Source organism: Mustelus asterias, chromosome 7 (assembly GCF_964213995.1).
Source record: "Mustelus asterias chromosome 7, sMusAst1.hap1.1, whole genome shotgun sequence".
Taxonomy (NCBI): Eukaryota; Metazoa; Chordata; class Chondrichthyes; order Carcharhiniformes; family Triakidae; genus Mustelus; species Mustelus asterias.
This window is the reverse complement of record NC_135807.1, coordinates 31569519-31591813: the sequence shown is the minus strand read 5'-3', so window position 1 is coordinate 31591813 and position 22295 is coordinate 31569519. Positions and strand designations below refer to the sequence as shown.

The 22295-nt window shown below is 45.5% G+C and overlaps 1 protein-coding gene across 1 annotated transcript in view; it reads left to right on the top strand.

The window, feature by feature from the left end:
• Positions 1-22295, top strand: part of tg (thyroglobulin) — a 387985-nt gene that overhangs the window by 266811 nt on the left and 98879 nt on the right. The window lies entirely within an intron of this gene.

Below are 22295 nucleotides of genomic sequence, written 5' to 3'. Positions count from 1 at the left end.
GCTGCAGAATGTTTTAACACCAACTGTAAAGTAATTAAGTGCTGTAGGCTGTTTAGTAGTTGTGACGCTTTTCTTTATCTGGCATGGTTTTCAAATCTTACAGGGTTATGTAAAATTGCCTCTCAATACTGATGCATTCTCAGATAGAAAACTTGAAGGAAAATCCGCATCAGAACAGTGAGAAGTCATTCAAAAAGGAAATAGAGAGAGTGCATTGCCAACATGGTCCGTAAAGGTAAAGGGTGGGACCAAAAGATCCCGAGAACCCTGGATGTCAAGGGATATACAGGATTGGAGGCTTATGGCAGATACAAGGTGGTGGCGGGGGGCGGGGGGGGGTGGGGGGGTACTTAAATAAGAAATTAGGAGAGCAGAGGTAAAAACTCTGGCAGGCAAAAATAAAGGAAAATCCCAAGGTGTTTTATAAGCATGTTAGGGGCAAGAGGATAACCAGGGAAAGAGTAGGACCCATTAGGGACCAAAGTGGCAATCTGTGTGTGGAGCCAAAGACGTAGGTGAGGTACTAAATGAGTGTTTTGTATGCATGTTCACTATGGAGAAGGATGATGTAGGTATAGAAAGCAGGGAGGGAGATGTGATCTAATTGAACAGATTAGCATTGAGAAGCAGGGGTGTTAGTGATTTTAACGAGCTTAAAAGTGGATAAATCCCCAGATTTGATGTATGCCAGACTGCGGTGCGAGGCAAGGTGGCTAGGTGTGTGGATGAGGGCAGTACGGTTGATGTACTCTACATGGACTTCAGTAAGACTTCTGACAAGGTCCCACTAAGGGCCCATGGGATCCAGGGCAATTTGACAAATTGGAGCCAAAATTGGCTTTATGGCAGGACTGTAAGAAGTCTCACAACACCAGGTTATGGCACCACTTTATGGCAGGAGACAGAGGATGATGGTCAAAGGTTGTTTTTGTGTCTGGAAGCCTGTGACCAGAGGTGTACCACAGGTTCGGTGCTGGGTCCCTTGCTGTTTGTAGTGTATATTAATGATCTAGAGGTGAACGTGGAGGGAGGGCAGGGGGGGCTGGTTATGATCAGTAAGTTCTCAGATGACACAAAAATTGGTGGTGCGGTAAATAGTGAGGAGGAAAGTGTTGGATTACAGGGTGATATAGATGGGCTGGTCACTTTGGCAAAACAGTGGCAAATGGAATTTAATCCTGAAAAGTGTGAGGTGAAGCATTTTGGAAAGACTAAAAAGACAAAGGAATACACAATGAATAGTAGGACGCTAGGAATTTCAGAAGACCTGAAGGACATTGGGGTGCATGTCCAAAGAAGGCAGCACTTTCACTGGAACGACAGAAGCTGGGGAGAGACCTGATAGAGGTCTACAAAATTATGAGAGGCATAGACAGGGTGGATAGTCAGAGGCTTTTTCCGAGGGTGGAAGTATCAATTACAAGGGGGCACCGGATCAAGGTGAGAGGAGGAAAGTTTAAGGGGGGTGTGTGGGGTACATTTTTCATGCAGAGTGGTGGGTGCCTGGAACGTGCTGCCAGAGGAGGCGGTGGAAGCGGGCACATCAGCAACATTTAAGAGGCATCTGGACGGGTACATGAATAGGGAGGGATACAGGCCGAGTAATGGCAGAAGTTTTTTTTTAGCTTAGTTAGGGCATCATGATCGGCACGGGTTTGGCGGGGGGGGGGGGGGAGCCGAAGGGCCTGTTCCTATGCTGTACTTTTTTTTTTATTGATTGAGATGTACAAAATTGTGAGGGACATAGATAGGGTATATAGGAAAAAAAACTCTTTCCCTTAGTAAAGGGGTCAAAAACCAGGGGGCATATATACCATAGAAGCCATAGAATCCCTACAGTGCAAAAGGAGGCCATTCGGCCCATCGAGTCTGCACCGACCACAATCCCACCCAGGCCCTATCCCCATATCCCACCCGCTAATCCCTTTAACCTACACATCTCAGGACAGTAAGGGGCAATTTTAGCATGGCCAATCAACCTAACCCCACACATCTTTGGACTGTGGGAGGAAACCAGAGCACCCGGAGGAAACCCACGCAGACACGAGGAGAATGTGCAAGCTCCACACAGACAGTGACCCAAGCTGGGAATCGAACCCAGGTCCCTGGAGCTGTGAAGCAGCAGTGCTTACCACTGTGCTACCGTGCCGCCCATGCGAATGAGGGAGATTAAATTGAGGCATACAAGATGATAAAAGGTATGGATATGTAAGTTAACGGGCAGGAGATTTAGGGTGGATTTAAGAAAAATCCTTTTCACCCAGAGGGTGGTGGGATCTCCGCTTAACCTTTAAGGTCATTCACTCATTGCAGGCACTGAAGGCCCCCCCAACCCCACCCACTTGTGTAAACCCCCACAATGGACTTGTCTATTGGCCAACCCACCATGCGTAAAATGGCCACAGGAAAGCCGGCTTTATTGTGGGCAGGCCCCAGACCAACATGCACCCTATCAAATTCTGCCCCAGACCTTGAGCACAAAAATCAAGGTTGATACTTCAGTTCAGTACTGCAGTTCCCTGCACTGTTTGAGGTGTTGTCTTTTTGATTAGATGTTTGTCCTGCCTGCTCACTCGGATGATTATAAAAGATCCCGTGGTAATATTTTGAAGGGGAGCATCCAGGCCAATATTTATCTTTCATCACAAAAACAGATTATCTGGTCATGGGGATATGGTCATGGGATACGGGGGAGGCGATGGTTTAGTGATATTATCGCTGGACTATTAATTCAGAAACTCAGCTAATGTTCTGGGGACCTGGGTTCAAATACTACCACGCAAGATAGTGCAATTAAAATTCAATTTTTAAAAATCTGGAATTAAGAATCTACTATGCCCTTGAAATCATTATGGATTGTTGGAAAAACCCATCTAGTTCACTAATGTCCTTTAAGGAAGGAAATCTGCTGTCCTTAATTGGTCTGGCCAACATAGCAATGTGGTTGACTCTTAACTGCCCTCTGAAATGGCTTAACAAGCCACTCAGTTCAAGGGTAACTAGGGATGGTCAGCCAGCGATGCCCATGTCCCCTGAATGAATAAAATGAAACAAAATTGCTGCTTGTAGGATTTGTCTGTGAGTAAATTGGTTATTGTGTTTCCTACATTACAAAGATAGCTACACTTCAGAAGTATTTAACTGGCACTTTGAGATGTCCAGCCAATGTGAAAAGTGCTATATAAATGCAAGTTGTTTTTTTCTCTTTTAAAGGAACTATATATATGCAAATAGCTTAAATGCGAATAATGTTTGTTAACTGAGTAATTTTAACATTAACAAATCATTGAATGTGGGAGGACAAGTTGATAAGGTTGCTTAAAAAACATTCAAACTCTTGGCTTTATAAATAAAGGCATAGAGCACAAAACTAAGGAAGTTAAGCTAAACCTTCATAAGTAATTGTTTAGGCCACAGCTTGTGGTGTACTACAAGGATCAGTACTGGGACCCTTATTGTTATATATATAAATAATATAGATGAAAATGTGGGGGAAAGTTAAGCAAGTTCGCAAACAACACAAAGATTGATAAGGTGGTTAATAGTGAAGAAGATAGACGTAGGTTACAGGAAGATATAGCTGGGTTGGTCAGATAGGCAGAGCAGTGGCAGATAGTGTTTAACCCTGATAAGTGCAAGGTGATTTAGAAGAATAATAAGACAAGGAATTATTTAGTGAATGGCAGGACACTGAGAAGCTCAGAGAAACATAATTGATTTTTTTGATTTGATTTATTATTGTCACATGTATTAGTATACAGTGAAAAGTATTGTTTCTTGCGTGCCAAACAGTCAAAGCATACCGTACATAGAGAAGGAAAGGTGAGGGAGCAAAATATAATGATACAGCCACAGCTGGGGTGTAGAGAAAGATCAGCTTAATGCAAGGTAAGTCCATTCAAAAGTCTGATGGCAGCAGAGAAGAAGCTAATCATGAGCCGGTTGGCACATGACCTCAGACATTTGTATCTTTTTCCCAACAGAAAAAGATGTGGAAGAGAGAATGTTCAGGATGTGTGGGTCCTTGAAAATGCTGGCTGCTTTTCCAAGGCAGCGGGAAGTGCAGACAAAGCCAATGGATGGGAGGCTGGTTTGCGTGATGGGCTGGACTTTGTTCACGACCCTCTGTAGTTTTTTGTGGTCTTGGGCAGAGCAGGGGCCATACCAAGCTGTGATACACCCAGAAAGGATGCTTTCTATGGTGCATCTGTAAAAGTTGGTGAGAGTCGTAGCGAACATGCCAAATTTCTTTCATTGCAGTGTTAATGTAAGCCCACTTGTGACACTAATAAATAAAGTTTAAAACTTAGGTGAGGGGACAGGAAGCTGGGATTCTTCCCCTTTCCCTGTGCAGCTTTTATGTTAATGCAATGAGTTTGCACACCATGTTGACACAAAATCTATTGTGTAATTGAGGAGCGAACGTTTTGAACTGAGTAGTAAGCAGGAGAATGTTTCATAAAGAACAAAGAACAATACAGCACAGGAACAGGCCCTTCGGCCCTCCAAGCCCGTGCCGCTCCCTGGTCCAAACTAGACCATTCTTTTGTATCCCTCCATTCCCACTCCGTTCATGTGGCTATCTAGATAAGTCTTAAACATTCCCAGTGTGTCCGCCTCCACCACCTTGCCCGGCAGCGCATTCCAGGCCCCCACCACCCTCTGTGTAAAATATGTCCTTCTGATATCTGTGTTAAACCTCCCCCCCCCTTCACCTTGAACCTATGACCCCTCGTGAACGTCACCACCGACCTGGGGAAAAACTTCCCACCGTTCACCCTATCTATGCCTTTCATAATTTTATACACCTCTATTGAGTCTCCCCTCATTCTCCGTCTTTCCAGGGAGAACAACCCCAGTTTACCCAATCTCTCCTCATAACTAAGCCCCTCCATACCAGGCAACGTCCTGGTAAACCTCCTCTGAACTCTCTCCAAAGCCTCCACGTCCGTCTGGTAGTGTGGCGAACAGAACTGGACGCAGTATTCCAAATGCGGCCGAACCAATGTTCTATACATCTGCAACATAATATTGTGATGTCTTACTTGCTGTCTCGAGCTCAAGCAACACTTCCATTTAACCATTTAAATAGTAACAAAAAACCAACTGCTCCATCATCTCTACACTCACAAAGATGTGACCAGATTTGAGTACCTGTTAGTGAAATTCTATGGAATCATAGAATCCCCACAGTGCAGAAGGAAGCCATTCGGCCCATCGAGCCTGCACCAACAACAATCCTACCCAGGCCCTATTCTTGTTACCCTCATTTACCCTGCTAATCCCCCTGAAACTCGGGTCAATTTAGCATGGCCAATCAACCTAACCCGCACATCTTTGGAGCGTGGGAGGAAACCGGAGCACCTGGAGGAAACCCACGCAGACACAGGGAGAATATGCAAACTCCACACAGACAGTGACCCGGGGCCGGAATTCAACCCGGGTCCCTGAAGCCGTGAGGCAGTAGTGCTAACCACTGTGCCACCGTGTAATCAAAGATGTCTAACTGTAGCATGATGCAGAACCAAAAGTATTGTTCTAAAGCAGGTGCCACCAGTCTCAAACTGATACCCTTAGAACTGTTCCAAAGGAGAGTTGGGGGAGTGGGGCGGTGTTGGGAGGGGGGTGGGGGGAGGGGACAGTGATGGTACATAAGACTAACTGGTATGAGAAATTTAAAATTTGATCTCCTGCACATTATTGAGAGTTTTACTCTGTTTCTACCCCATTCTGCAGCAAACCTGGGAGTGTTTGATGCTGACACTGGATGTAAGAATTTGAACAAAGTTCAGTTTGCACAATAGTGAGATTCTTTATCTTGCTGGGTGCAAAGAGGAACCAAGTGGGTAGTTTCCTTGTGAACTGTGGCTGGAAAGACTGCTGGTTATAGAGCTGAGGAAGTAAGTTCTGGGTTTAGTCTGATGCTGTGTTAGCTGACCACATCAGTGGCTGAGGTGGTGGGTGGAGGGATGGAAAGCGATGCTAGCTTTACCTCAATACCATTGATTTAGGGCTCCCATTCCTGGCTGTTATTTAGTGAACGCCGATGGAAAGTGAATACCTGCTGAGGAGAGGTTGAGCCAAGCTCCTGGACTCCTCATCATAGAATAGAATCCCTACAGTGCAGAAGGAGGCCATTCGGCCCACTGAGCCTGCACCGACAACAATCCCACCCAGGCCTTATCCCAGTAACTCCACGTATTTACCCCGCTAAACCCCCTGACACTGAGGAGAAATTTTGCATGGTCAATCCACCTAACCTGCATATCTTTGGACTGTGGGAGGAAACCCTCGTAGACATGGGGAGAATGTGCAAACTCCACACAGACAGTGACCTGAGGCTGGAATTGAACCTGGGTCCCTGGCGCTGAGGGGCAGTAGTGCTAAACATTGTGCCACTGTACCTCCCATGATCAAATATACTACCACTACTAGGATTTTCCACCTGTTTTTCCCAGAGCCTACAATTCTCCACAAATTATGGGTGCAAAAGGACAAATTTGTGAGCTAATAAAGGGCCAAAGGCTTGCATCAGATGTTCAAGAAAGCACTTTAGCCTACTACTGAAGGGGAAATTGCTGAAGGGGTTGAGATACCAACGGAGGTGCAAGAAACAGGCGGCACGGTAGCACAGTGGTTAGCACTGCTGCTTCACAGCTCCAGGGACCTGGGTTCGATTCCCGACTTGGGTCACTGTCTGTGTAGAGTTTGCACATTCTCCTCGTGTCTGCGTGGGTTTCCTCCAGGTGCTCCGGTTTCCTCCCACAGTCCAAAGATGTGCGGGTTAGGTTGATTGGCCATGCTAAAAATTGCCCCTTAGTGTCCTGGGATGTGTAGGTTAGAGGGATTAGTGGGTAAATTTGTGGGGATATGGGGGTAGGGCCTGGGTGGGATTGTGGTCGGTGCAGACTCGATGGGCCAAATGGCCTCTTTCTGCACTGAAGGACTTCTATGATTCTAAAACTATAACGTAACTGAAGATTTTGCAAGGAAAGATGATGGAGAAGACCGATATTCCCACCCTAACTGCAGATTTTATGTTGACGCAGGGAGGATGTAATGAGCACTAGTTACATGATATCATTGCTATAAATTTCTTCTCCTCAATTGCAGTGAGTTGCTAATCTGAACAGTGCCAGACTGATTTGGCAATGGGTTGAGACCTTTATGAAAAATCGACAGGAAAAGAATGAAAAGTCAGCAGGACTGGAGACATTTCATAACACATTTCATAACACATTCCTCCTGAAGCATTTCAGACTTTTCCTGTTTTTAGTTTGATTGCAGATTAATACTGGAAATCAACCAGAATGGCTAATGCTACTAAGGATATCCATATATTACCGCTAAGTACCATACGTCTATCACAGTCCTACAGATTGATGCCAGGGCGTAACAAAGACACCTAGATCACGGATAATATAAAGCACGTTCTCTATTGGAGAAACAATGTTGATTCCTGCCAGGAATTATTTTATATTGGAAATTATAGAGAGTGGTAGACTATTGCAGACATTGTGCATTATAGAATGATGGCTTATGTGGAGTTTTCAACAGGGAGAAATTTTCAAGGTAATTTTATAATAATTTTGTTATCTCAAAGTATTATATGGTGAAAAGAGTGCATCAGGACTTTCTAATAGAGAGAGAACTATAAACAATGTTCATTATGTCAGCAACAATTATATAATTGAACGTGTTATTGAAAGTGAGTCTATAAAAATGATTTGGCTTATTAGAACCTACATTAGACTGGGAGCTGTTGTAAACCACAATCATTACATCAGCCTCCTTAACATAACAGACTACGTATAGAGAATGTTATAAAACAAAATGATTTAAATGAGGCCTCAAATAAAATAGGGAGCTGTGAAGAATGTTTGTTATATTGAAACGTGTTACAGATACAAGTATACAAATGACTTTAGTTTTAGTTTGAATTAGAAGTCTCTTATTAGAAAAGAAGCCATCCTTGATATAGGGTATAATAGTGTAGCTATACCTTAGGGCCAGTAACCCAGAGACCAAGTCTAATAATCAGTTTGAATCCCATCCTGGTATTTTGAAAATTTGGATTCATGAAACTGTTACATTGTCATGAAAGCATGATTAGTTTACTAGTCCTTTAGCCAAGGAAATCTACAGTCTTTGGGTGGCACGGTGGCGCAGTGATTAGCACTGCTACCTCACCGCCAGGGATCCATGTTCAATTCCGGCCTTGGGTGACTGTGTGGAGTTTGTACATTCTTCCTGTGTCTGTGTGGGTTTCCTCCGGGTGCTCCGGTTTTGTCCCGCTCTCCAAAGATGTGCGAGTTAGGTTGATTGGCTGTGCTAAATTGACCCTTAGTGTCCAAGGGATTAGCAGGGTAAATATGTGGGATTATGGGGATAGGGCTTGTGTGGGATTATTGTCAGTGCTCAATGGGCCGAATGGCCTCCTTCTGCATTGTAGAGATTCTATAATTCTATATATGCGTCCAGTCCTAGATTAACATGGTTGATGCTTAACTGCTCTCTAAAATAGCCCATCAAGCTCGTTTATGAAGCAATTGTATCAAGGTATGGTAAAGAAGGCCCATCCCAACTTTTCAGGGAGATTAGGGATGAGTATTAAATACTATTCCTTCCAGCACTCGCATCGCAACAATGAACGAGGAAAACGTATAGCAGTTCAGTCAGCTCTCTTACTGGTTTTGAAAGAGAAAACACAAGTTAATGATCCTGCAACAAAACTGCTTTCAGATGATGGCTGACCTAATATGAAATTCCAGCATTTCCTGTTTATTGATTTGACGTAATGTGGAAAAACTTACAATTTGGGGCACTGAACTTTTACGTCAAGTGATGGGAGATTGCATGAATCAAGAAGGGGCGCACTAACTCATTGCCTGCACCCTGATATGTGCCAGGAGCACCAAATTGTATAAATTACCTCAATGAGCACAAAACGACTTTCATTCGCCTTACTAAATTAGAGATAATTTTAGGGCTGAGGGTAGAATCAGTTTGGTTGCCAGGAGTGCTGTGCTTAACAACCAATATAAAAGCAATTACAGTACATCACAGAATGAGTGGTTTATGCTGGGTTTAGTGAGGAAACCTTAAAACAATCTCTGATCATACTGTGCCAGAGAATGTTACAGTCGAATACTTTAGTTACTAACAATTATTTTCATTAGAATGAAATGTCCTTTGAGGCCTCAGCATAACATAAGCAGAGTGAGCTTTTCCAAACAGATACAGATGGGTGATAAGGACTTGATCTTAAATAAATATAAGCCCTTCAGTTGGTAGAGTGACTTATTTATGGGTCTGCTGATCAGTGAAGCATGAAACTGCGACATTAAATAGGATAAATAAAATATATTCATCTGCATTCTTGCTCAATATGTACTGTTGTTGTGAAAATTAATACTGATTTCAAAGTATGCAGAAATCTATGCCAAAACATAGAAAATGCAGGATAGGACAAGGAGAGTGCTAGCAAAACAGATTCCATTGGTCCACTTTACAGGGGAAATATCTTCATGCAGAAGCGCTTAACAACTCCTGATGGATCAATATTGGCATTGGAAGCTGTGGTGATTGTCCCTTTACGGATCAATCTGCAGAGTAAAAGTCACATGAATCGGGGAATGAATCGGGGAACAGGGTGCGGGTCACTTCCACTTCTGCACGTCACAATTGTTTTCAAGAGATCACCGGCTGTCAGTCAGGTTCAGACTCTGTCAATATTGCGGTCAGGATCAATGGGGTTCTTGAAATACATTCATGCATAAAGGGAAATGAAAATAAACACAGGTGGTGGCTGGAGGATGATAGAAATCCATTGAGCTGTCAAGGAAAGTCTTTTTTAAGGCACTGCACGTTGAATTTGTTAGAGATCAAAATGTTCCATTGGAATGAAGAGGGTTGTGTGCACATGTTGTGGCTGAGTGCACAGCTTTGCAGACTTGATCCCTCCACCTCCCCATCCCCCCACATCCCCCCCCCCCCCCCCGCCGCCCCTCCAATCCGGGTGAAATTAATATCTCCATTCTGTCAGAGAACTTCCCAAGGGTCTGCTCTCACCTGCAGCTTCTGACAGAGAAAGGGAAATCCCTGCTGCAGAATGGAGTGCTGCATGATATTAAATCTTGCCAGGTGACTGGGGAGGCATGGAGATTAAAGTTACCTGGCTACTTGAGAATTTGCACAGCTGACAGGCAGGAATGCAGAAGTTGATCACAGGGCTGGCTGAAATCACCATGCCAGCGGTGATCTTCAGGTCTGCCAGGGCTGGAAGGGGCAGTCTAACCAAGACACCTCCATCCCGGCAGAGAGTAGTGAGGTCAACCCCTTGGACCCTTGTTCTGCAGCCTGGCATCAGCAGAGGCGCAAATGGCCACTGGATTGACCTCCTTGAGTTCCCTGAGGGCCAAGGTGCCAGGGACAGTTCACAATGGCCACTGCCAAGGTGCGTGGTCTGAAGGGGGGCTGAGTGGGAGATCTGAGGGACGAGGAGGAGGGTGGGGGGGGGGGCTCCTGAGATGGTTGGGGCTGAATGGGGCATCTGAGGAGGAAGAGAGGCTGAGTGGGGGGTCTGAGAGGAAAAGGATGTTGAGTGAGGGGTCCGAGAGGGAAGGAGGCTGATTGGGGGAGGGGTGACGGTCAGGTCAGCCTCGTGTGTGCATGGTGTGTTGGGGGGGGTGCAGTTCACCTATTATTTGTAGGTTGGGGGGGGATGATTCCCCTCTTTGATAAGAGGTTGGTGGTTCCCCCCTGGTCAGTGGGGTACTGCTGGGAAGTGCGGCCTATCCCCAAGAGCGGAGATTGGGGGCCCTTTAAAAATGGTGGGCCGGTCTCTGAACAGTGGGGCTGGCTGGTGTGTTCCCCGAAATGAGTCCATCTGCATCCTTCAGGTGGGTCAATCCCATTTGGCAGCCACTGCCCGCGCCAACTGCAAACATGCTTGTTTTACCACCGGTGTGGGCACTCAGCCTCAAAAATGGGAGAATGGGGCCCGTCGCGTTTTTATTCATAATAGAACTTCTAATTGAAAATGTAATAATTTCAATGAAATGTTATTCCTCTTGAATATGACTGAGAAACACAAAAGCTTGCCTTGAGGTGGAGCCCATTCTAATTAATGGGCCTTCTCTCTCCATTACTCACTGTCTCCGAATTCATTCGTCCCAGAGGCACTATTGGCATGCTAATGTGGTCAGATTGATGAATGACCCAGGTACTTAAGAAAGAAACAAAGTGCTCCATTATTTTCCTTAATCTGTAGAAATTATGATGGCAAAACATTGGTTGTTGCCTTCCAAATCGTTCTGTTGCTCTGAAGCAGTGGTGGAAGGGGTTGATGTTAGGCTAATGGATGGGGTAATGATCAAACACATTACCTTGTCCTAGACTATCATCTCTACTGAATCAGTATTTCCATCTCTTATCCCAGTTGGGTTTGAGGGAAATTGCCAGTTTAGTGCCAAATGTTTGGGCTAGGTCCGTAATCATTATAATTTGGGTTGGCCTGCCTCAAACCTACCTCACTAAAGGCCTGGGGCAGAATTTTCCAAAAAACTGACAAAGTGTCGGGTTCTGACTGAAAACTGGCGTGTTTCTCTCCAGAAGCATGCCCAGGCTCTGATCAGACCTCCTGACACTTTGTCGGGAAAACAAAATCAGCGGGCATGTGTTGTGCCATCAAACTGGCGGGGCAGGGCCTGATAGAGCTGGGAAGCTCGGCTATACAGAGATCAGGGTGCCATCTTTAAAGGGTGCCCAATCACCAAGAAAACCAAATCTCACCCCCCCCCCCCATCTGAACCCATGGCCATGGAAGACTCCCCCACAGAAGATTTGGGGCAACCCCCACTCCCCACCCCAGCCATGGAAGTATTAGCAGTCTTTCCCCACCCACATCCACACACCCACGTGCATTCGCTAGCTTGCGGCCCTCTTCCCCCACTACCACTCATGAGGAGAAGCTGCCCTCCTCCAATGGAGTTAGGTTGGCCCCCTTTCAGGGGCACTGCAGCCTCAGTCCCCAACTCTGGGGCCTCAATGCACCTCCACACCCCAGGTGCGGTCATCACAACTGGTTTTCATTTTTGAAAACGTGTCGCCTTGCTGTCAGGGTGTGGGGGTGGGGGGGAGGGGGGCCAGTGGAGGAATATCACACGGGACTGGAAGGTACAACATAAAGCTATTTAAATGTGTTTCAATGAATGGAAGTCAGATTCACGTTCTTTTTGGCATGAACCTGATCACGTCACCTTTGGGGGGGCAGAGCAGATCTGAAACTTAGATCTTGCTGGCACAGATTATGGCCCATTATGGCCCTCTCGCGAGATTTCGCGACTCTAACGGGATTTACGCATGCGGCAAACGGGCCTAAAAATCACGTCACTGCAGAGAAAGAGAAGGTTTTAATTCCGTTACCCTTGGTTACATTTGAAACCAAAAGTCGGAGGCTTTTCTTTAATAGACAAATCAGGGGAAATGCCCCCGGATATCTTTAAGGTAAAGTGCAAATTTGTGACTTAGCACTAAGTAGCTGTAATAACTTGAGGGCGATTCATGGTGACTTCAAGTTAAGAAGGGTTTATTACCAACAATATAAATATGTATGTACAAGCAATGGTAGGACAGAACTAAAGACACGATTACATTCTCTGCTCCCTTCTCCAACGGAGGTTCCTCTCTGGCCCTGGGTGAATTTTCTTGCTCCCGGTTGGCTTGGCTACCCACCCTGGCTCTCCATAGGGTACGGCCTGATCATGTGGCCCTCAGGGATTACTCCTTGAAGGGGCCACGCGACCACACTTCGTCCTGCCTAACTTTGAAGTTTACCTGTGAATGAAACAGAAAGAACATCATTAAACATATCACTCACCTGATGAAGGAGCAGTGCTCCGAAAGCTCGTGATACCAAATAAACCTGTTGGACTTTAACCTGGTGTTGTGAGATTTCTTATAATTAAACATAGGCAAGCCTAGAAATGGTACAACTGATCTAATCAAATGGCCACTTGAGGGCCTTTCCCCAACCAGCCTCAATTATTAGGCTGCAGATGCCAGTTGGATCAGGGCCCCAAATAGAAAAAAGTGAACTTTCTCGATGTCGGGTTACAGGAAAGGAGTTGGGGGGGGGAGGTGGGGGGTTGCTTCAATCTAAAGGCCCATTCAGGTTTTAAATGCCCTCCCCTCAGGGACCTGAGAGTTCTGGCCCTCACACAGCCCCACCCCAGCTTTCCCTCCTGCCACCAAGATTGCCCCCATTCGTGACCCCCTCAGGGTATCCCCTACTCTCCCACCACCAGAATCCCTTGTTTTTTTTTATCTGAAGTGCAGTCCTGTGATGTCAATTCAGGCATGGCACTGCAGTCGGTCTTCTGGACACTGCAGTAGTGTACGTGGAGGAATTGGAGAGCTGTCAACCAGTCAGATTAGCTGACAGCTCTCCAAGGGTGGACAGAGATCCTGCCTGCTGCCAATTCATGCTCAATAAAATGGCAGCAGGTCTGTCGGAGTCGGCGGGGATGTGTTCCCCGCCCCCCCCCCAACTTTCAGGATGGCGGGAGCCAACCGCTCACCATCCTGAAAATTCAGTTCAATGTGTGCGATGCATGTGCAGAGGCTGAATAGTAGAGCAAGCAGTTATTAATGCATGAGAACAGTGCGCATATAGTGGGTAACTTGGGCAACTCACAGTCACACAGGATCATGAATGGAAATGTATATTTTGTTCACTTGGGGCAAAAAGGGATGTTTGCATTTTTTGTTAATATGAAAAAGGGGATGGTTGTATCTCAATGTGGTTAGTTTCTCTCTGCCAAGGCAATGGTCTCTCTATAGAGTCTCAAGGGTAATGGAGACAAGTGAGAACGTGTCCGAGTGAAGCTTCTTGCATCATCCTGGTCAAAGAGCAATGTCTCCATGCATATTTGAATAGGAGGAATATCCAGCTTTAGTTATCCAGAATATCCTTCACCTGGAAGGGGTGGGTTGGGGTTGCCATGTCTAGACAGAGGCCAGGTGAAGGTCTTAGCACTGGCCTGCTGAAATGGAGGAAACCTGTAAAGGACATGCTCACTTAATGTTTCACTTTAATTAGTTCACATATCCACTGGGGTGTCAATGATGCAGGCTGCAGGCAACCCTGCCTTGGTGATTGCTCTCATCCAGATGAGGAGAAGGAGGGTCCATAGCCAGTTTACACAGGAGTAGGAAGAGCAAGAGCCTGAGCAACAGCGAGGCCTCTAGAAGTTCAAGAAGCTGGCGAACATTAGCCACTGCAACAGCGAGCATTGGCCCAATGATGGATGCATCACTGGTGATGTTCTTATCTAGAACTGAGTGAAAGGCAATGCTGGAGGTGCCCTCAGATGTCCCTGAATGGATTTGCCCACACCTGCAAGCTTCTTCAGTACGAGCTGCTACCGCAAGTACTGGAGGAATAATGTGGAGCTCCTCACCTGCAGTGAGTGAATGCCGTTTAAATATAGCATCTGGACCTTTGACCCTATGAGGAAATGGCAAGGCAGGAAACATCCTGCTCGCCTTGCCATGAAATTTGTTCCTTGAAGATGCATAACTAATTAATTTAAATGTGGGAGATCGCACATGCTCCCCCATCCCGCTGCCAAGCGAAAACCACACCAACTATCCCACCTGTCACCAGACTTAATGTCCACAGTGGAAAACTCTGCAATTTGTGTTATACTGTGTGGAGAGGGTGGTAAGGATGCAGAGAGATTAGAGAAGGAAGCACAAAGGAAGAGATAGAGTCATTCATATTACAAGTACTAGAATATACAGATGCAAACATCTAAGGGTACAAGAGGCTACCTTGATATCTTTGACATCCTCTCAGTGTCTGAAAGCCTGATAGAATCATAAGACATACCTTGATTTTCTTTGTTCCCAGTGGAATTTAAAGAAATTCTGAAGCAGCTCTCTTGGAAGTTGAACAGTAATTATGGACTTCAGGGAGTAGTCCGAGGCCTCCAACTTGAGAAAACTTGGCATTAGCACCGCAAAAGGACTTCCTAAGACCCAGAGGCCACCGGGTCTAAAGTGGGGAGGGGGAGGAGATGTCGGCCTTCAGAAGGGGGTTTCTGATGGAGGCATTCCCCACTAACCCCCCCCTCAAGCCCTTTCCGCTCGCAATCCAAGCTAATTTTCAGGCAAATCTCACACAAAGTCAATTTTCCCAGCAGCCTGAAAATTGAGAGTGGGCAGGAAATGGCTGACAAGTGGGTAATAATTGGCCATTTAATCACCTGGGACAATGGCAGGCTTCCTGTTCGAAGCCTTGCCAGCTCCAGCATAAATCACTGCATGATCAGGACTGACAGAGGCAATCCCATTCTTTCAATTTCACTCTCCGCGCTTCACCTGTCAGTGGGGGAAGCATGAAATTCTGGCCAATATAGCTGGTTGTCTGTTCCAATGCTGTAAAACACTCGGGGAATGGTGTGAGTGGATCCAATTACACTGTCAAACATGAGCATGAAACTGGTGCAATCTATAAATATCATCCCCGGATTGCAAGCTAGCTGTGAGGGATAGGATTTATAGTTATTTGGAGAGTAATGAATTGATAGGTGATAGTCAGCATGGTTTTGTGGCAGGTAGGTCGTGCCTTACTAACCTTATTGAGTTTTTTGAGAAAGTGACCAAGGAGGTGGATGGGGGCAAGGCAGTGGACGTGGTATATATGGATTTTAGTAAGGCGTTTGATAAGGTTCACCATGGTAGGCTTCTGCAGAAAATGCAGATGTATGGGATTGGGGGTGATCTAGGAAATTGGATCAGGAATTGGCTAGCGGATAGGAAACAGAGGGTGGTGGTTGATAGTAAATATTCATCATGGAGTGCGGTTACAAGTGGTGTACCTCAGGGATCTGTTTTGGGGCCACTGCTGTTTGTAATATTTATTAATGATCTGGATGAGGGTATAGTTGGGTGGATTAGCAAATTTGCTGATGACACCAAAGTCGGTGGTGTGGTAGACAGTGAGGAAGGGTGTCGTAGTTTGCAGGAAGACTTAGACAGGTTGCAAAGTTGGGCCGAGAGGTGGCGGATGGAGTTTAATGCGGAGAAGTGTGAGGTAATTCACTTTGGTAGGAATAACAGATGTGTTGAGTATAGGGCTAACGGGAGGACTTTGAATAGTGTGGAGGAGCAGAGGGATCTAGGTGTATGTGTGCATAGATCCCTGAAAGTTGGGAATCAAGTAGATAAGGTTGTTAAGAAGGCATATGGTGTCTTGGCGTTTATTGGTAGGGGGATTGAATTTAGGAGTCGTAGCGTTATGTTGCAACTGTACACAACTCTGGTGCGGCCGCACTTGGAGTACTGTGTGCAGTTCTGGTCCCCACATTACAGGAAGGATGTGGAGGCTTTGGAGAGGGTGCAGAGGAGGTTTACCAGGATGTTGCCTGGTATGGAGGGGAGATCCTATGAGGAGAGGCTGAGGGATTTGGGATTGTTTTCGCTGGAAAGGCGGCGGCTAAGAGGGGATCTTATTGAAACATATAAGATGATTAGAGGTTTAGATAGGGTGGATAGTGATAGCCTTTTTCCTCTGATGGAGAAATCCAGCACAAGGGGGCATGGCTTTAAATTGAGGGGGGGTAGTTATAGAACCGATGTCAGGGGTAGGTTCTTTACCCAGAGGGTGGTGAGGGATTGGAATGCCCTGCCAGCATCAGTAGTAAATGCGCCTAGTTTGGGGGCGTTTAAGAGATCCGTAGATAGGTTCATGGACGAAAAGAAATTGGTTTAGGTTGGAGGGTCACAGTTTTTTTTTTTAACTGGTCGGTGCAACATCGTGGGCCGAAGGGCCTGTTCTGCGCTGTAATGTTCTATGTTCTATGTTCTATGTTCTATGTGACATCTTGCGCATATGGACTCCAGATTTTAGTTAGGACAGGAAGTTTCGAATTCAGTGTTTGTCACTTGCATTGTGTTTCTGCCACCAATTTGTCAGTGGAATCTCTGAAAGTGAGACTGTTACAACTTACAATGTCCCACTATCAGAAACCTGAGAATGAATGGATCATATTCCAAACTCATTGCCGTCCACTGGTCATCAAATATACTGGACCCAATTTAAGTTTACCTTTTTTTCCTATTACCTTTAGGTGAGAATCATCAGTGATATAATGTAACCATGATGTGGAGATGCCGGCGTTGGACTGGGGTAAACACAGTAAGAAGTTTAACAACACCAGGTTAAAGTTTAACAGGTTTATTTGGTAGCAAAAGCCACACAAGCTTTCGGAGCTCCAAGCCCCTTCCCACTCACCTGGAGAAGGGGCTTGGAGCTCCGAAAGCTTGTGTGGCTTTTGCTCCCAAATAAACCTGTTGGACTTTAACCTGGTGTTGTTAAACTTCTTATAATGTAAGCAGACAGGGATAACTCTTATATTCAAACCAGAGAACCTGAGGTTGAATCCTTCAACTGTGCAGTATGAGCTCATTTCTGATATTGCATAATGATCCGCAAATACTCTGAATCTAAGAAGAGGTACAAAGCGATGGCCTAGTGGTATTATTGCTAGTTTATTAATCCAGAAACTCAGCTAATGTTCTGGGGACTCAGGTTCAAATCCCGCAAAGGCAGATGATGGATTCTGAATTCAATACCAAAAAAGTATCTGGAATTAAGAATCTACTGATGACCATGATACCATTGTCGATTGTCGGAAAAAACCCTATCTGTTTCACTAATGTCCTTGAGGGAAGGAAATCTGCCATCCTTACCTAGTCTGGCCTACATGTGACTCCTGAGCCACACCAGGTTGACTATCAACTTCCCTCTGAAATAGCCTGGCAAGCCACTCACTTCAAGGGCAAATAGTGATGGGCAATAAATGTTGGCCCAGCCAGTGATGCCCATGCCCCAACAAATGAATTTTTAAAAATCAGAAAGCATTTCCACTTGCCTGTGGAAAGGGAGATCTTGAGGTAAGAACAGAATACTCCTTTACAGTCAAGTAAGTTGCTGACACTATCTGCCCAGGCTGTGTGTCCACCGCTGAGGAGCTGGGGGGGGGCAGCAACAACCCATTGAAATGCACCTCGGTCAGACCTCTCCCAACTAGAAGGACAGAAGCAACTTGTGCGTGGATATATCACTCCTACAAATTCTTCTCCAAGTCACATATATCCTCCACAATAATCTGCTCTTACTTTGTCGCTGGGATTCCGTCCCTGAAAGTATTGTGGCAGCAAATTCATTACAAGGATGTATGTTGGGGTGGCACAGTGGTTAGCAATGCTGCCTCACAGCACCAGGGACCCAGGTTCAATTCCCAGCTTGGGTCACTGTCTGTGTGGAGTTTGCACATTCTCTCCATGTCTGCGTGGGTTTCCTCCGGGTGCTCCGGTTTTCTCCCACAGTCCAAAGATGTGCAGGTTGGGTTGATTGGCCATGGTAAATTGTCGCTTAGTGTGATTTTTTTTTAAAGTGCACAAAATTTCACACTCATAGCCTGTGAGGAGCTTTGAGCTTTCATGTTCAGTTCTCTACAGCTCTAGTAAAAGGGAAACATGTGTGGTTGCTACATTTCCAGTTAGGAGATGTGTGGTGTGCATGTGTTACACTTTCAGATCTCAATCAGAGTAGCAGCTCTTACAGCTGTTAAGTGATGGGAAATTGTGATGTATCTCAAGAGGAAGAGGCTTTACTTCATTTTTATTCCAAGAACGCCAACTTCTGTGTTTTTTCTGCTGTAATTCTTTCTACATTATCTCAGTTTTTGTAAATATCTGAAAATGAGGAATTTGCGGGGATGTGGGGAGAGAGCAGGATGGGGGAGTGGTAGTATGTGAGTGCTTCCTTAGGAGAGCCAGCATGGACACACTGGGCCAAATGGCTGCCTTCTGCACTGTAACTATTCTATGTATACAGTCACAGAGGTTTACAGCATGGAAACAGGCCCTTCGGCCCAACTTGTCCATGCCACCCAGTTTTTACCAATATGCTAGTCCAATTGCACATGCTTGGCCTATATCCCTCTTATCCATCTAACTGTCTAAATGCTTTCTAAAAGACAAAATTGTATCCTTTGATTTTGATTTGATTTATTATTGTCACATGTATTAGTTTACAGTGAGAAGTATTGTTTCTTGCATGCTTTACAAAGCAAGCATAAATGTGAGGTGATTCATTTTGGTAGGACTAATTTAAATGTGGATTACAGGGTCAAAGGTAGGGTTCTGAAGACTGTGGAGGAACAGAGAGATCTTGGGGTTCATATCCATAGATCTCTAAAGGTTGCCACTCAAGTGGATAGAGCTGTGAAGAAAGCCTATAGTGTGTTAGCTTTTATTAACAGGGGGTTGGAGTTTAAGAGCCGTGGGGTTATGCTGCAACTGTACAGGACCTTGGTGAGACCACATTTGGAATATTGTGTGCAGTTCTGGTCACCTCACTATAGGAAGGATGTGGAAGCACTGGAAAGAGTGCAGAGGAGATTTACCAGGATGCTACCTGGTTTGGAGGGTAGGTCTTATGAGGAAAGGTTGCGGGAGCTAGGGCTGTTCTCTCTGGAGCGGAGGAGGCTGAGGGGAGACTTAATAGAGGTTTATAAAATGATGAAGGGGATAGATAGAGTGAACGTTCAAAGACTATTTCCTCGGGTGGATGGAGCTATTACAAGGGGGCATAACTATAGGGTTCGTGGTGGGAGATATAGGAAGGATATCAGAGGTAGGTTCTTTACGCAGAGAGTGGTTGGGGTGTGGAATGGACTGCCTGCAGTGATAGTGGAGTCAGACACTTTAGGAACATTTAAGCAGTTATTGGATAGGCACATGGAGCACACCAGGATGATAGGGAGTGGGATAGCTTGATCTTGGTTTCAGATAAAGCTCGGCACAACATCGTGGGCCAAAGGGCCTGTTCTGTGCTGTACTGTTCTATGTTCTATACCATTCATAGAGAAGGAAATGAGGGAGTGCAGAATGTAGTGTTACAGTCATAGCCAGGGTGTAGGGAAAGATCAACTTAATGCAAGGTAGGTCCATTCAAGAGTCTGATGGTAGCAGGGAAGAAGCTGTTCTTGAGTCGGTTGGTACGTGACCTCAGACTTTTGTATCTTTTTTCCAAAGGAAGAAGGTGGAAGAGAGAATGTCCGGGGTGCGTGGGGTCCTTAATTATGCTGGCTGCTTTGCTGAGGCAGTGGGAATGTAGACAGAGTCAATGGATGGGAGGCTGGTTTGCGTGATGGATTGGGCTACATTCACGACCTTTTGTAGTTTCTTGTGGTCTTGGACAGAGCAGGAACCATACCGAGCTGTAATACAACCAGAAAGAATGCTTTCTGTGGTACATCTGTAAAAGCTGGTGAGAATCGTAGCTGACATGCCAAATTTCCTTAATCTTCTGAGAAAGTAGAGGCGTTAGTGGGCTTTCTTAACTATAGTGTTGGCATGGGGGGACCAGGACAGGTTGTTGATGATCTGGACACCTAAAAACACGAAGCTCTCAACCATTTTTACTTCGTCCCAGGGGCATGTTCTCCACTACACTTCCTGAAGTCGATGACAATCTCCTTCGTTTTGTTGACATTGAGGGAGAGATTATTCTCGCCGCACCAGTTCACCAGATTCTCTATCTCATTCCCGTACCCTGTCTTGTCATTGTTTGAGAACCGACCCACTACGGTGGTGTCATCAGCAAACTTGAAAATCGAGTTGGAGGGGAATTTGGCCACACTATCATATAAGGAGTATAGTAGGGGGCTGAGAACACAGCCTTGTGGGGCACCCGCCTCTACTACTACCTCTGGCAGCTTATTCTAGACACTCACCGCCCTCTGTGTGAAAACATTGCCCCTCTGGAACCTTTTCTATCTCTCCCTTCTCACTTTAAACCTATGCCCTCTAGTTTTAGACTCCACTACCTTTGGGAAAAGATGTTGATGATCTACCTCATTTATGCACCTCATTATTTTATTGACATTTGTAAGATCACCCCCTAAGCCTCCTATGCTCCAGGGGAAAAAGGTCCCAGTCTATCCAGCCTCTCCTTATAACTCAAACCATCAAGTCCCAGTGGCATCCTGGTAAATCTTTTCTGCACTCTTTCTAGTTTAATAATATCCTTTCTATAATAGGGTGACCAGAACTGTACACAGTATTCCAAGTGTGGCCTTACCAATGTCTTATGCAACTTCAATAAGACATTGTATTCAATGTCCTGACCAATGAAACCAAGCATGCCGAATGTCGTCTTCACCACTCTGTCCACCTGTGACTCCATTTTCAAGGAGCTATGAACCTGTACTCCTAGATCTCTTTGTTCTATAACTCTCCCAATGCCCTACCATTAACTGAGTATGTCCTACCCTGGTTCAATCTACCAAAATGCATCACCTCACATTTATCTAAATTAAACTTCATCTGCCATTCGTCAGTCCATTGGCCCAATTGATCAAGATCTCGTTGCAATCTGAGATAACCTTCTTCACTGTCCACTATGCCACCAATCTTGCTGTCATCTGCAAACTTACTAACGATGCCTCCTAAATTCTCATCCAAATCATTAATATAAATGACAAATAACAATGGACCCAGCACCGACCCCTGAGGCACACCACTGGTCACAGGCCTCCAGTTTGAAAATCAACCCTCTACAGTCACCCTCTTGTCTTCTGTTGTCAAGCCAATTTTGTATCCAATTCGCTACCTCACCTGGATCGCGTGAGACTTAACCTTATGCAACAGCCTACCATGAGGTACCTTGTCAAAGGCCTTGCTACAGTCTATGTAGACAATGTCGATTGCATTGCCCTCATCTACCTTTCTGGTTACCCCTTCAAAGAACTCAATCAAATTTGTGAGACATGATTTTCCACTCACAAAGCCATGCTGACTGTCCCTAATCAGTCCATGCATCTCCAAATGCCTGTAGATCCTGTCTCTCAGAATACCTCTAACAACTTACCCACGACAGACGTTAGGCTCGCCAGTCTGTCGTTCCCAGGCTTTTCCATGCAGCTCTTCTTAAACAAAGGCACAACATTTGCCACCCTCCAATCTTCAGGCACCTCACCTGTGGCTTTCGATGATTCAAATACCTTTGCTAGGGGACCTGCAATTTCCTCCCTAGCCTCGCTCACGTCCTGGGATACACTTCATCAGGTCCCGGAGATTTAGCTACCTTGATGCGCTTTAAGACTTCCAGCACCTCCTTCTCTGTAATATGAACACTCCTCAAGACATCACTATTTATTTCCACAAGCTTCCTAACATCCATTCCTTTCTCAACAGTAAATCCTGAGCTTTCCATCCCT